At 40.2% G+C, this 12,412-nt stretch overlaps 1 protein-coding gene across 2 annotated transcripts in view; it reads left to right on the top strand.

Annotated features, from left to right (window-relative positions):
• Positions 1–12,412, top strand: part of HTR1F (5-hydroxytryptamine receptor 1F) — a 105,501-nt gene that overhangs the window by 17,686 nt on the left and 75,403 nt on the right. The window contains exon 2 of one of the 2 annotated variants that reach the window (XM_042038067.1): positions 6,248–6,439. The exons of the other annotated variant lie outside the window; for it this stretch is intronic. The gene's annotated coding sequence lies outside the window, so the exon portion shown is untranslated. The remainder of the gene's footprint in view (positions 1–6,247; positions 6,440–12,412) is intronic. 2 annotated transcript variants of the gene reach the window in all.

Genomic DNA, 12,412 nt, shown 5'->3' on the forward strand with positions numbered 1-12,412 from the left:
GGAAAAATTGCTTTTAGAGATGGTGCAGAAAGAGAATTGGAAAATACTGCCATCTTTGATAGGGTTTATGTTTCTCTTCCCTAAAGCTGTCACTGCTTATGGATGAGTTGTTGTTGACCTGAGTTCAATCCCTTCCATAAAATCACCTGGGCTGTAAAAGTAATGTCCTGCCCTTCTGCAGAAACACTGGACAAGCATTCAGGCAGGGTAATACAGATTCAGTGGAGCTTGTAGAGGAAAATTAGGAAGACAAGGCATTTATGATCAACTAGGCTTCACAACTGCCCAGAGGGGCACTAGAGGCAGAATCACCAGCTGTGTAAAGTGTCTCTGAACATACCTTTCACTCACAGAAAATGTTGTCTCTTGCTGCCACAGCCCTCATGCAAAACCCAGTGAACAAGTCTTGCTCTGTGACCTCTGGCTCTGCAGCAAGCACCACCTTTGTTCTTCCACTCTTCCAAAATCCCATTCCTCTGCAGCCACCGAGGGCATAGCTGAAATTTTATTTTGCCAAGCCAGCAAAAGGCACTACAAAGCAGGCAATGAGCAGAGGATAGAATATGTCTCCCAGGAGAGCAGCAGGCTGCCTGGTCCTGCCCAGCCACCCTGTGCCAGGGAGCAGGGCTCCAGCTCCAGGGAAAGTGGGTTGCAAAAAGGGCCTAAATTGTGGCCAGGGGTATTCACACTCATACCCTCATCCTATATCACATCCATTCCTAAAAACGGATGCTGATTTCCTGAGCCCAGAAACGGAGCTATTGGAAGTCCATTTGGTGCAGGCAGAGCTCACAAAAATTGCCCCTTAGACTTTATCCTCCTTTGTCCAGACTGACAAAGCCACTGACTGTAGTGGCCACCTGTCTGTGCCATGTCACACCCAGACAGCAGTACCCCCACAGGGATCTCAGGGCACCACCTTCCTTCGCTGCTGCTGACAACAGCTGGAGAACGGGCAGGGTTTGCACAAGACACACGAATGATACAGAAGACTTTTGAGCCTATGTTGGTCTCCATTCCCAGCATTCCCAGAGCTTCCTATACGATTTCTAACCACCCTTTGAGGAGGTAAAATGCCCACAATAAATTTCCCCCAGCCCTTCAATATGAGAGACTAGCCAACCATCAGACTAACTTTTTTTAGGGTGCTATGGTGTCAAAGACGCACTGCAGCGCAGATTAAAAAGGGTAGTGACGAATGACAAATCTTGGCTATTAGTTGCTGTGCAAAAATTTTCAAATAAAACCATAATTTCTCATAACTTGCATTGCAGGCAAGCCTTCAAAAGCAGAGAGATGAATGTTTTCCCTTCCAGAGTTTAATGAGGAGGAAAAGCCTTCATTCATTTACTGATTTATAAGGCATATTTTGTGGAACCTCAAAAAGTCCAAAACCAGAATAAGGTTCAGTGGGACTATCAGTCCAACTAAAGTTTCACAGTTACCATCTCATTTTCATCTCCTTTTCCCCCTCCAGCCTTGCAAAGGAATATAGCTTCAGACTAAAAGTCCTACATCTGTTACTTCTGAAGGCTCATTCCCTTGCTTTCTTGTGAAGAACTATAGAAACACTTTTCTGAGAAAATTTCAAACCAGACACAAAACACAGACAGAAAAACCACTCTTTCAAGCTCAGAAAGTTAAGGAACAGGCTGCTGCAAATCAAGCCTTTCAATTAAAGCTTCTCCAGTCAACAAAACCTCAGACTATCTTTTTCTTATTAAAAGATTATCTTATTTAAAAATGGTCAGTTTAAACTTGAAACTCACATGCGCTCTGGAATGGCTGAAGTCTGAAAAGAAGGGAACCATGGGGTTGGGTGAATATGCTACTAATTACCCCTTTCACTGAAAGTCTCATTTTCTTTGTATGAAATATAATACATAAAATGGTGACAAATAACTAAGATCTTCTAATTGAGGAAGTATCAGGAAAGGGAGAAGCAGCAGGGTATGGATTTTGTTCACATGCCAAAAGCATGGTATATGAAATGTCATCGTGAAGTTCCAAAACCACACTGAAGAGTCTTTCTTGGCAGCTGATAAATTAGGGAAGGTTCTTATCTGCCTAACTCTCTAGCAGTGCTGAAAGTTTTAAAATCATCTTTCTACCACATTTCCCTCACGCTCTTGGAAGACACAACAATGAAACCCTTTATTTTGTGAACCTTAAAGAAGAACAAGAGATTACCAAGAGATCTTTTTTTGGGTACTGTACCCTAACTTTTCTGGATTTCTGAGAAGTTTTTCTTTAGGATGATTTACTTATGTTTATCCCTGGACTTTTATGTACCACACAGAGAGTGCAAATTTTTAACAACAGAGTACATGCTTATGTTTCTATTCAGGGATCACTTCACAGATAAAACACTTGTATGAATGCCTAAATTAGTTCTCAGTCACAATAAAATAACCCAAGTACCCAAACTACAAACACAGTTTTGGAAAATGCTATGTTAGACTGGGGCCATACTGTCTTAATCTAGATATTCACATCCTGATCGTGTCACTGAGAGAGGATTGGTTTTGCAAGAAAGATTAATTTCGTTTTCCCTGTAACGTCATGAAGGGTTCTAGCTACTCCACCTAATTTTGTACAGTGCTGCTATTAGTATCATGTCACAGACAAAACTTAGCCTGATGTGTCAGGAACCTGGGCATCATCCATATTAACAAATCCTTCTTACACAAGACTTATTTTATGCCTTTTTTAAGCCTTGAAACAACATGGTCAGTGTCAAGGTACAGGGAACGTTCCCACCTTTAGTGGAGGGCTGGAGTGGATGAGTTGGTTTGTCATGAAATAGATCAGATGTGTCACAGTGATGGTCTGGTACGTGCAAAGCCACACCTGGGTCTTTGAACAATGCCTGGATGAAAAGCAGTAGAGCTTCTCAGGGTGCTCTAATCCACCTGTACCGGTGCATCCTATAGGAAACATGGTGCCTCCCGGGGCTCTGGCACGAATGCCACCTGATGGTGAGCGAAATGTCCCAGGTGATGTGAAAAAAAGCAGAAATGCAGGCTGAGCCGTGTCAGTTTGACTCTTGAACAGGCAGAGTCGTGCCCCACGGTGCAGCAGAGAGCTGCTGGATGGCGACACTGCTTTCTCTCTTTCAAGGAGTGCCGTGCACTTGGGAAATGGAGTGAAGCCTTCTGCCCATAATGACATGTACGGCTGGGGTCTCCCCATGGTCATGTCAAAATCATGAGTGTCGCACCAAGTGCTGTGCTTTGATTGCGGTGTTTTTCAAGCCCATTTTCACTTTCCCTTACACTGCCTTTTCAGCTTTGATCACAATGCAGCACGGCTAAAGGCACCTGAGAAACATTGCTAGGCAACAGATGCTGCAAAGGACAGCTTCCCCTCCCCTCCCACCGAGGTGGCAAGAGACCTTACAGTGCTCCAACTTGCCTGCTACAAAATATTCAAGGCAAAACTGCTTAGTTTTATGAAGGCGGTCAGTTGAAGCAAGAAATTACTTTGAAAGTAGGAGTTGAAAACAAACTACAGTAGGAAAAAAAGAGGCAATTCAAGGAAATGAAAGAGAAACATTATGGGAGACAACAAAAGGCAACATTAAATAAGGAGTTATTAGATGTGTGGGAGCAGGTAGAGAATATGAGGAATGAAATTAGCAAAACACAGGTACAAAACAGATTTGAAAGCTTCTGCATTAGCAGAAATAAATCTAAACTTAATTTACTGTCCTTGTTATAAAAGTTTATTTACTGCTAAAATTCTGGTTAGTGTTCGTTTTACAACACCATATCAAAAATTATGTCTACCATGAGGAAACCAATACTACTGTTGTGTTTCTCTTCTGAATTACCCAAGTACTTCTCATTCATTTTTGCTCAGTCCATAAATGTCACCCATGGAGTAAATAGGAAAGTTTCATTTCATCACCATTTAGGAGTGAACATAGAAGTTACATAAAGCCACATAAATCTTTATAGAACACGAATGGGTATTTCACACAGAATACAGCTTGAAAGCCACATATAAACAGAAACAAGTACATAGCAAGAAATGCTAAGTAAGCAGAGAGAATGTTGCATCTGTCTAATGAGAGTTTCCTTTAGGACAACAAAAACAAGCTGCTAGAGTAACCTGACCTGGAAGCTGTGAAGCACAGCGCAGCACCGTATTTAGGAAATGTGTTTTCATCGTTTGAATCCTTAATTGCTCTCTTAAATGTGTAAATAGGCTTGCCCAGTAGGATGAACAGTGGCAACGAAAACAGATGTTGGGTATGAAGAACCAACAAGTACTGAGCAGCAAATTAAGCTGAGTCTTAGAAATTAACAAATGCAGACTCACAGTGAAAATTAGACTTGGCAAAGGATATTAAAGTAAACGGGGGGGGGGAATGGAGTTACTATGCAGGAAGGACAGGACAGAGATTAAATATAATCCAGGTACAGCCCAAAAACTAAGTTAATACTTTGTGCCTCATTTCAGTCAGAGGAGATGAAGTTGAACATGGAACAAAAGGCAGAATAGCTACGGGAAATCAGGTTAGGAAAATTGCTAAGGAGCTTATTTGGTCTTCTGATACTAAATAATCAGCACAGCAGAATTCTGAAAGAACAGGATGCAAAATAGCAGGTAGAGCAACTACTTCCAATAATTCTTCTGGGTCAATCCATTCTTAAGTGACCTTACTACTGCAAAGAGGTTGCTGAAAGACTGTTTGCCAAAGTAGCAGCTGAGGTGAGGATAAGGATTCCGTCAACAAACATGCAGTTGAAGTAAAAACCAGAAAAGGGAAAATAATATTTTAGCTAAAGGGTAATGATGACATGAGAGCAAACAAAACATGAAGTTAGAAAAACATATCCAACCTTCAGTGCAATGAGGTTGGGTTTGGGGAACAATCTTCTGAGGGGAATTGGCATAGAAATATTTAGAAATGGAAACTGATGGGTTTGGAAAATTAATTTAGAGATGAATTTGCCTGAGGTGGGTGAAAGAGAGACCATTCCTAGTCCAGTAGCAAATGGGTCTGTTCTTTCTATTCTCTCAGAAGGCAAAGGTTTCTGTTGAACGTGCTGACATGGCACAGACTGCCAGTTGTTCTTGGAGAGGAGGGAGGAAATGGAAAAGTCAAGCCCTGCCTGCTGTCACAGGGGCTGAAATCCCTACATGGCTCACCCTCCACTCATGGAACTGACCAATTCTGCCTACATGAGAGGCACACTTAGGGAAAAGCAACCAACTATTTTCCCTCAATCAATTACTTTTTAACAGAGCTTGTGCAGTTTGTCAAAACTAAACCAAACTGTTGACAGTGTTGAAATATGAGAATAGAATGCAAGGCACGAGTCTCTTCAGATAATTACTGTTATGCTTTTCAAGTTTCAAATACATGGAATATTCCCTCCAAGGGTTTAACCAAACTTGAGTGTGTTTTGTTTGTGAACTCTTCAGCCCGCTCTCTCTGACACTGGCACATCACTCTGATAAGTCCCTTTTTATTTGCTTCAACACACCCAGTTAAAATATCTGACTCATTTCACAAATGCAATTTAAGGGTTCTTATTAAAAAGCTTTGCAATAGTCCAAGACAAAAAGGGTTCTGCAAATGAAGAATAAAGTTGGCTATTCTATTTTTGGAAAATAGGAGGGCAGTGCCAATTAGCCTGCAGCAGTCTGATGGCAAAATTCCCCATGCCCTACCAGGCAAGGTCACTGGAGTTATATCTACATGTTGTCACAACCTTTTAATGCATATACCCATTTAAAATAATTATTTTGCATGTCAAGCCGTATATTCTTCTTCTAAGTTCATTTCCACTGTGTAATGGATGGCTTGAAATCCAATTTAATTCATTTTCTTGATGCAATTTTCTTCCATGTCTACCATTTTCAGTGCATATTACATCTTTACTACTTCTGAATGCATCTTATTAAGTAATAATTGCAAATATATATATACACCATAAATTTCAATTCTGTAGTTTCTCCTTTCAGTCATCTCTAATGTTTGTCATTTCTGAAAGCTTAAAATAATCTGTTGAATAAATACACACTTCAATTGTTCTTCAAACCCACTGAACAAAGACATTTCATAGCTAACTTGCATTTATTTATCCCTAAAACCAATTCCATTTTCTATTGAATCTTCTTAATGGTTTTTTTGCCTTTATAACAATTGATATGCAGTTATGCAATTCAATTGGACCACAGAATTTTTTTCAAAGCTGGAAATGAAATTTACTAGCATCTTTTTTCTCATCCTCAGAACATCAGTTTGAGGTATTTGAAACACTGCTACAAACCAAAGTTAAAGTGAAACAAAAGAACTGGGGGTTGTGGGAAGATCCAGAGAATCTGCTCCCTTTGTCACCCTGAAGCATGAAGGGGACTGGAAGGATGCTGGGACATTGTTACCCTTACATCCCACATGGAGGAGAGTTCAGGAACTGGGTTTTGGGTAAGAGTGTTCTGTTTGGTTTTGCAATCCTCATATGAAGTGCCTCCTGCTTATGCAAAACCAGTTCTTTCAAATGATTCAACTTTAAGAAGAAAATTCTTAGATTTAACTGCTTTAAAATAAAGCAAACAAACAAACAAGCAAACCACTCTATCTTAAATCTGGCTACCTCACAGCCATTAAATTTCACAGACCTTTCCATTAAAGGTGGCTTTTTTTCTGCAATTGTGTTTCACAGAAGGGACAGGCTGCTTATCAACAGGTTTTTCACATTGCATTTGAAGGTGTTCTGTACCCGACTGTGCCGTTCTAAACAGATTTAACTTGATCAAAACAAAATCTTCCAAACAGGGCGGTAGTGCTTTCTACTTCCATTTAAATGATAGTTCTGCCTGCAAAGTGGCCATAAAAGCAGCAGGCAGGAACTTTATAAGTTGTTGTCTGTCAGTTATTCCCATGTAAAGCATACATTATCTGTGAGTTAAATTTGGTTTGGTTTCCCCAATCTGTCAGTGCTACCAACTCAAGCTGACAATCAAGCAGCGTCCTTCTCATGCATAATTACCTTTAATGAAGAATTCTCTGGCCCAGCTGGTTCACTGACACTTGAGCACTCTTTCCTGCCAGTATTTTTTGCACAGCCAGCACAGACCACAACTCAACAAACAATGCCAATGACATACAAGAAAACGTTGAACCTGGTTTACTGTCAGCACATATCCTCTGCTGGGCTTGCACACCAAAGAAAATGGTTAAAACATCAGTTTGAAAGGCAAGCAAGTAGCTGTGCCTTTGAATACACATAAATAACATACTGAGTAGGCGGTAATTTTACATCGAAGTGGGAGATGTTAGATAAAGTCTCAGAGCAGCTTTTGAAATACCTGGGACCGAGTGCTGCTTTCGCATTCATTTTACTCTGCCCTTTGCTGAACACTTGTAGCACCTTCTCTTCACCCAAACCCGTGGAAAAATGTTCTAGGACAAATAAGTTTTCAGGACTTGGAAAGAGATAATTAGACAATTGGTTTAGCTTTCTTCTTTAAGAAACAGTGTACATTTTAGCACTTAAACATCTCAGTTTTGTTTTCATCCACCTTTGGCTTTACAAAGTTGGAAAGTTTTATATGCATTGTGCAGAAGTAACAGCAAGGCCTGAGCACAGGTAGAGTGTTCTTTATCTGACACAATAAGCAGTTATTTCAAATTGGAAGCAGCAAACTGATAGCTGCTGCTTAAAGAATGAAAAATGTGTTTCATAAAACACACTTTACCACAAAATATTTGTCTTATATCCAACCCAGCGGGCCAGATCTTGATTTTCATTTGGAACACTGGTCAGGAATCCCCACCAGTGTGAGGTCAATATTCAAGCCCTCATGAGCAGGAGTGAGCTGATCTCACCATTTTTTTCCTTTGTTCATACAGGGTAGCATACACTGGTTCCTGCAATCACTATTTACTTTTATTGTACTGCTATCTGCTTTTCACAGTAATTTATGGAATCCCATTACACACCACTCATCTAGCAGCTAGGAAACACCCATAAATTCTGCTCTGATGAAAGACCACTGTGCCACTCATAATATCTGTGAGACATTTATGTTGTACCCACTCACATCCAGAAGTCAGCCAGTCCCTTAAGCCTAAGTGATTGCTTTCAGTGGCAGATGCAACTGTCTTCCTTACTTCTCCAGATGCATGAATTTTTTAGCTTATTGCTTTTTTTGGAGGAAAGGGGATCAAAGTAAAGATGATGATAAATCTCTCTAACTCCATCCGTATCAACATCTTCAGACATTAAGATGAAGAGCTTGAAGTATGTTTGCACAAAGATTCTTTCAGCATTATACTGATCTGCAAGAAATGATATATGTACTAGTGTCAGCACTGCAGAACTTTATAAATCTGCTCGAAGGTGAAATTGTCAGTTAATAGCAAATAATCCTAACATTTGCTAACACAGCCAACAGAGGACTGTTTAAAACAGACAGATTGTTATTTACATCTGTGCCAGATGGGACAGTTTGAAAAATGTTTAACTGCTCTTTAGTTAACAGTGAAAATATATTCCTCAGCACCCTCAAATAGTTTTAAATTGCTGAGATTTTTTTTTTTTGAGTAAAATTTATCTGCAAATATTTTCGTGTTCCTGCTGTCGACTACAATTATATGTGCCTGTAAATAAAAGACAAACTGCCTACAGAAAACTATTACTGGAGCTCACAGAGTAGAAGCATTAAATATTAATAAATTAATACATCAATTTCATACAAAGTGAGCGAACTTTGTGGGAAAACTTGTGTGTTATTTACAGTAATACATTATTTTAACATGATATTTATCCTGCACTATGCATTGGTGGGGAATTGGTGCCATCTGTGCGGCTAGCTCTCAGATATATGGTTAATAACTAAACCATTAAGGAAGGGGCATTGAGGTGGTGCTGTTTTGATTCAGTGTTATTTTCATATTTATCTAGACTCTATATCTTTCTGCTGTTTTCTTCCACCCTTTTACAGTATCCTCTGAGAAATGTACAATTACGTTAACAAGAGGTTACTCCAGAGTGGCTGGAGTGATGGGGCAGAAATCACAGCCTGCAGAGCTGGACACATCTTTATGGTTTAAAACTAAAGGAAGTGCTAGCTTTTCTGTAAAGCCAGAAGTAATCAGTAAAATACTGTGGTAGTGTTCTCATCAGTGCTCCAGTGAGGCACTACACAGGTAGTTCATATCTGAGCAGCAAGCTATACTGTTTTAAAAATTTAGAAATTTCTAAGCCTTTAGAAATTTTGTTAGAAGTTTTTGTGAAGAGGACATGTACCTGGTGAATATGTCTGGGAATATGTCTGTGTGAGCTGCTTTTTATTTTTCTTCCAAAACAAGTATATAGGCTAAAGCACCTGAACTCCATAATTATCTCCCATTGCCCCTTGGGTATGATTAAGCTCAGATTTTCAGTAAGATCTCTGGGGACATCACGACTTCAGTCTTTGGCTTGTCTGCCAAGACTTCTGGCAGCACTATCAATTCTTTTTAGAGGTGCATCCCAGGATCCACTGAAACCTGGGGAAAGCTAATTTTACATACACTGAAACAGACATTGTTAGCTTGGGCTGGATTTGAGGCATCAGCCTGAAGAAGCAGCTTTAACCACAATTCCCAGTTCCCTAAGAGCCTAGGGACAAGCAGAAAAAAAGAAAAAAAAAAAAGAAGCACAGATAAAGAAGATCATTCAGGGAATAAGCTTGCCCTTCCCTATGGTACTCCAAGGCATGATTTTTCTGAGGTTCAGAATGCCAAAATCACGTCAGCAGGTGGTTTGGGATGCCATGCTGAGGGGTGGAACAAGGGCACAGGGATTGCTGGGGTGGTGCCTGGACTGCCCCAAGCACAGGGGCCAGATCCAACCCCACAAAACCACGAGGCAACACTCCTTCTCCCTGTGGCAGGGCTTTCTTTGTTCCTCTCGGCCTCACACATTCAAAGAGGAGAGAAAACAGTTTTTGTTTTTAGATGCACATAACGCATTAGTACCATGCATTAAAGTGCATAAATAGAAGCGCAAAGTTTTCATTTTGATGCACACCAGTAGCTTATGTTTCTCTCATGGCATTGCCTAAAGCATGAATTTTAGCACAGGTGCAGAACAGAATCTTTGAATTTGCATTGGTATTTTAAGCACTATGTGCTCCCTTCAGAATTCTTATTGCATTTTGAATGTACATCTAAGAAAATCCAGTGAGAACGTGATCTAACCTTTTATTTGCACAAGCAGTTCGGACAGTCACTATTTTATTAGCTGTAAAACCATTTAGCCTGTGCATTGTTTCTACTGTTTTGTGCTGGAAACACAAATTACAAGATTCTTGTAAGGGTAAACCAATATTCATTCACTTTTGGTTTACCACAGGGGTGGATGGGGGTGGCAGAGTTAGCCACTGCTTTTATAACACTTACGGCTACCAAAAATGATTCTCTTGGGTTTGCCTTTTGGGGTGGGGTTTTTGTTTGTTTGTTTTAATATTGTGTAAATAAAGGCAGTCTCTATCACTCAGGAAGAATGTGGAGTCAGAAAACCCAGTAGACCAGCTGGAGAAATTTAAGAAGAATATTTCTTTTGCTTTATTTTCCAACTACAGTAGCTCTAATGGCAGTGCTAGAAGCATTAACACATTGGATCAATAGCCAAATGAAATCTACTGTTCTGGTCCTTTTTTCACTCTTCAGTAGATGAACAGGGAAAAGAAGGAATAGGGAACAAAGAGTTAAAAAAGAACCCTCTGAGACCTCAAAGATGAGTTTAAGTTCTCTTGTTCTCATTTTAAGATTAAATTTGCAAGGTGTTAAATGCAGAGCTGTTTAGTTGTGGTAATTTCAGATTTGGCACAGTCCTTTGTGTACTGTGCACAGATCAGGAAAGGTCTATATCCTGTTTCCAAAGTTCTCACTTGCGACTTTGACTAAATAACTTACACTCTCTATTGTCGTTTACCATACACCTTCAAAAGAGATGTACTGTTAGGGAACAGATCTTTTTCCAGGACTGTGGAAATTGCAGCCAGTTACAGCACTTACAGAGTTCTGGGACAGTTACAGGCCCCCTAAAAAACTTCATTTATGGTGGCTCCTGATTGTGGGGAGGAGCTGCTGCTGAGCACAGGGCTGTAGGCTCTACTCAGAGCTCTGAACTGACCCAAAAGTAGAACCTCAGCTATTTCACTCCTTCAGGAGGTTTTAGAGTAGGGACCTGCAAAAAATATGAGCTACCTAGCACCTCCTCATCCAGATGGATTCTGGACTACATGTTTAAGTATAAAAGAATTGCCACACCCCCACTTTCTCTGTAGAAAAAAAAATCCTAGCTTAGTAGAGGAGATTTGCCAAGTGGTATTGCTGATCCACTTTAAAGCACACTGGATTTATCACAGCCAATTTCCAGCCCAACCAGATATTCATACAAAATATAATAGTTCAGCAACCATATATTTTCTATAAATCTATTTTTTTTACGAAGTTATATCAATTGGTGCCATTGAGACAAGATTTTCATATGCAATTTAGAAACCTATTCAGGCAGGCCATCCCATACTCTCTTTGCAGCCAATAAAGAGAAAAAGATGAAATTTAAATCTTCTCATCTGTTTTAGACATTTTACTTTCAGATGTAAAGCACTGCACTGTAGAAAGACGATGGAACATATAGAAAATGAAAAAAAACCCTCAGAGATGAAAGATCTTCGCATTACATGTGTCTAAAGAGGAACAGTGGAGATGGGGGAAGTTTTAGAGCATGAGGATTTTGAGGAGCAGCTGAGGAAGCTGGGGTTGTTTATCCTGGAGAAAAGGAGGCTCAGGGGGACCTTATCACTCTCTACAGTTCCCTGAAAGGAGGGTGGAGCCAGGTGGGGATCAGTCTTTTCTCCCAGGTAACAAGTGACAGGATAAGAGGAAACAGCATCAAGTTGTGCCAGGGGAGGCTTAGATTGGATATCAGGGAAAATTTCTTAATGGAAAAGGTTGTCAAGCCCTGGAATAGGCTGCCCATGGAAATGGTGGAGTCACCATCCCTGGAGGGGTTTAAAAGGCGCGCAGACATGGTGCTTAGGGACATGGTCTAGTGGAGGACTTGGCAGTGCTGGCTTAATACTTGGACTCAAGGGTCTTTTCAAACCTGAAGATTTCTATGTGTCTACATTTAAGGAAATTTCTCCCTTCCCTGGAAGTTTTAAGTCTGCTGCAGGACTAAATTTCCATTAAAAGTAGAAACCGCAGCTCTTCTTTTAAATGGATGGATTAAAGTTGTACAAAAAATCATATTCCTCTCAGAATTGTGTCACTGGAAATGTTGTGTTAAGTTCGTCAGGTAAAGGGACTCTCTTACGGTAAAAATGTTCTCAGTCACAGACTGAGCTGGTTCAGGACAAAGTGGAATGGAGATTTTATGAACATTTACTCCTCCTAAATAAA

The sequence above is a fragment of the Corvus kubaryi genome, unplaced genomic scaffold (assembly GCF_017639235.1).
Source record: "Corvus kubaryi isolate FWS band 111438036 unplaced genomic scaffold, C.kubaryi_AGA036_p1.0 37391, whole genome shotgun sequence".
Taxonomy (NCBI): Eukaryota; Metazoa; Chordata; class Aves; order Passeriformes; family Corvidae; genus Corvus; species Corvus kubaryi.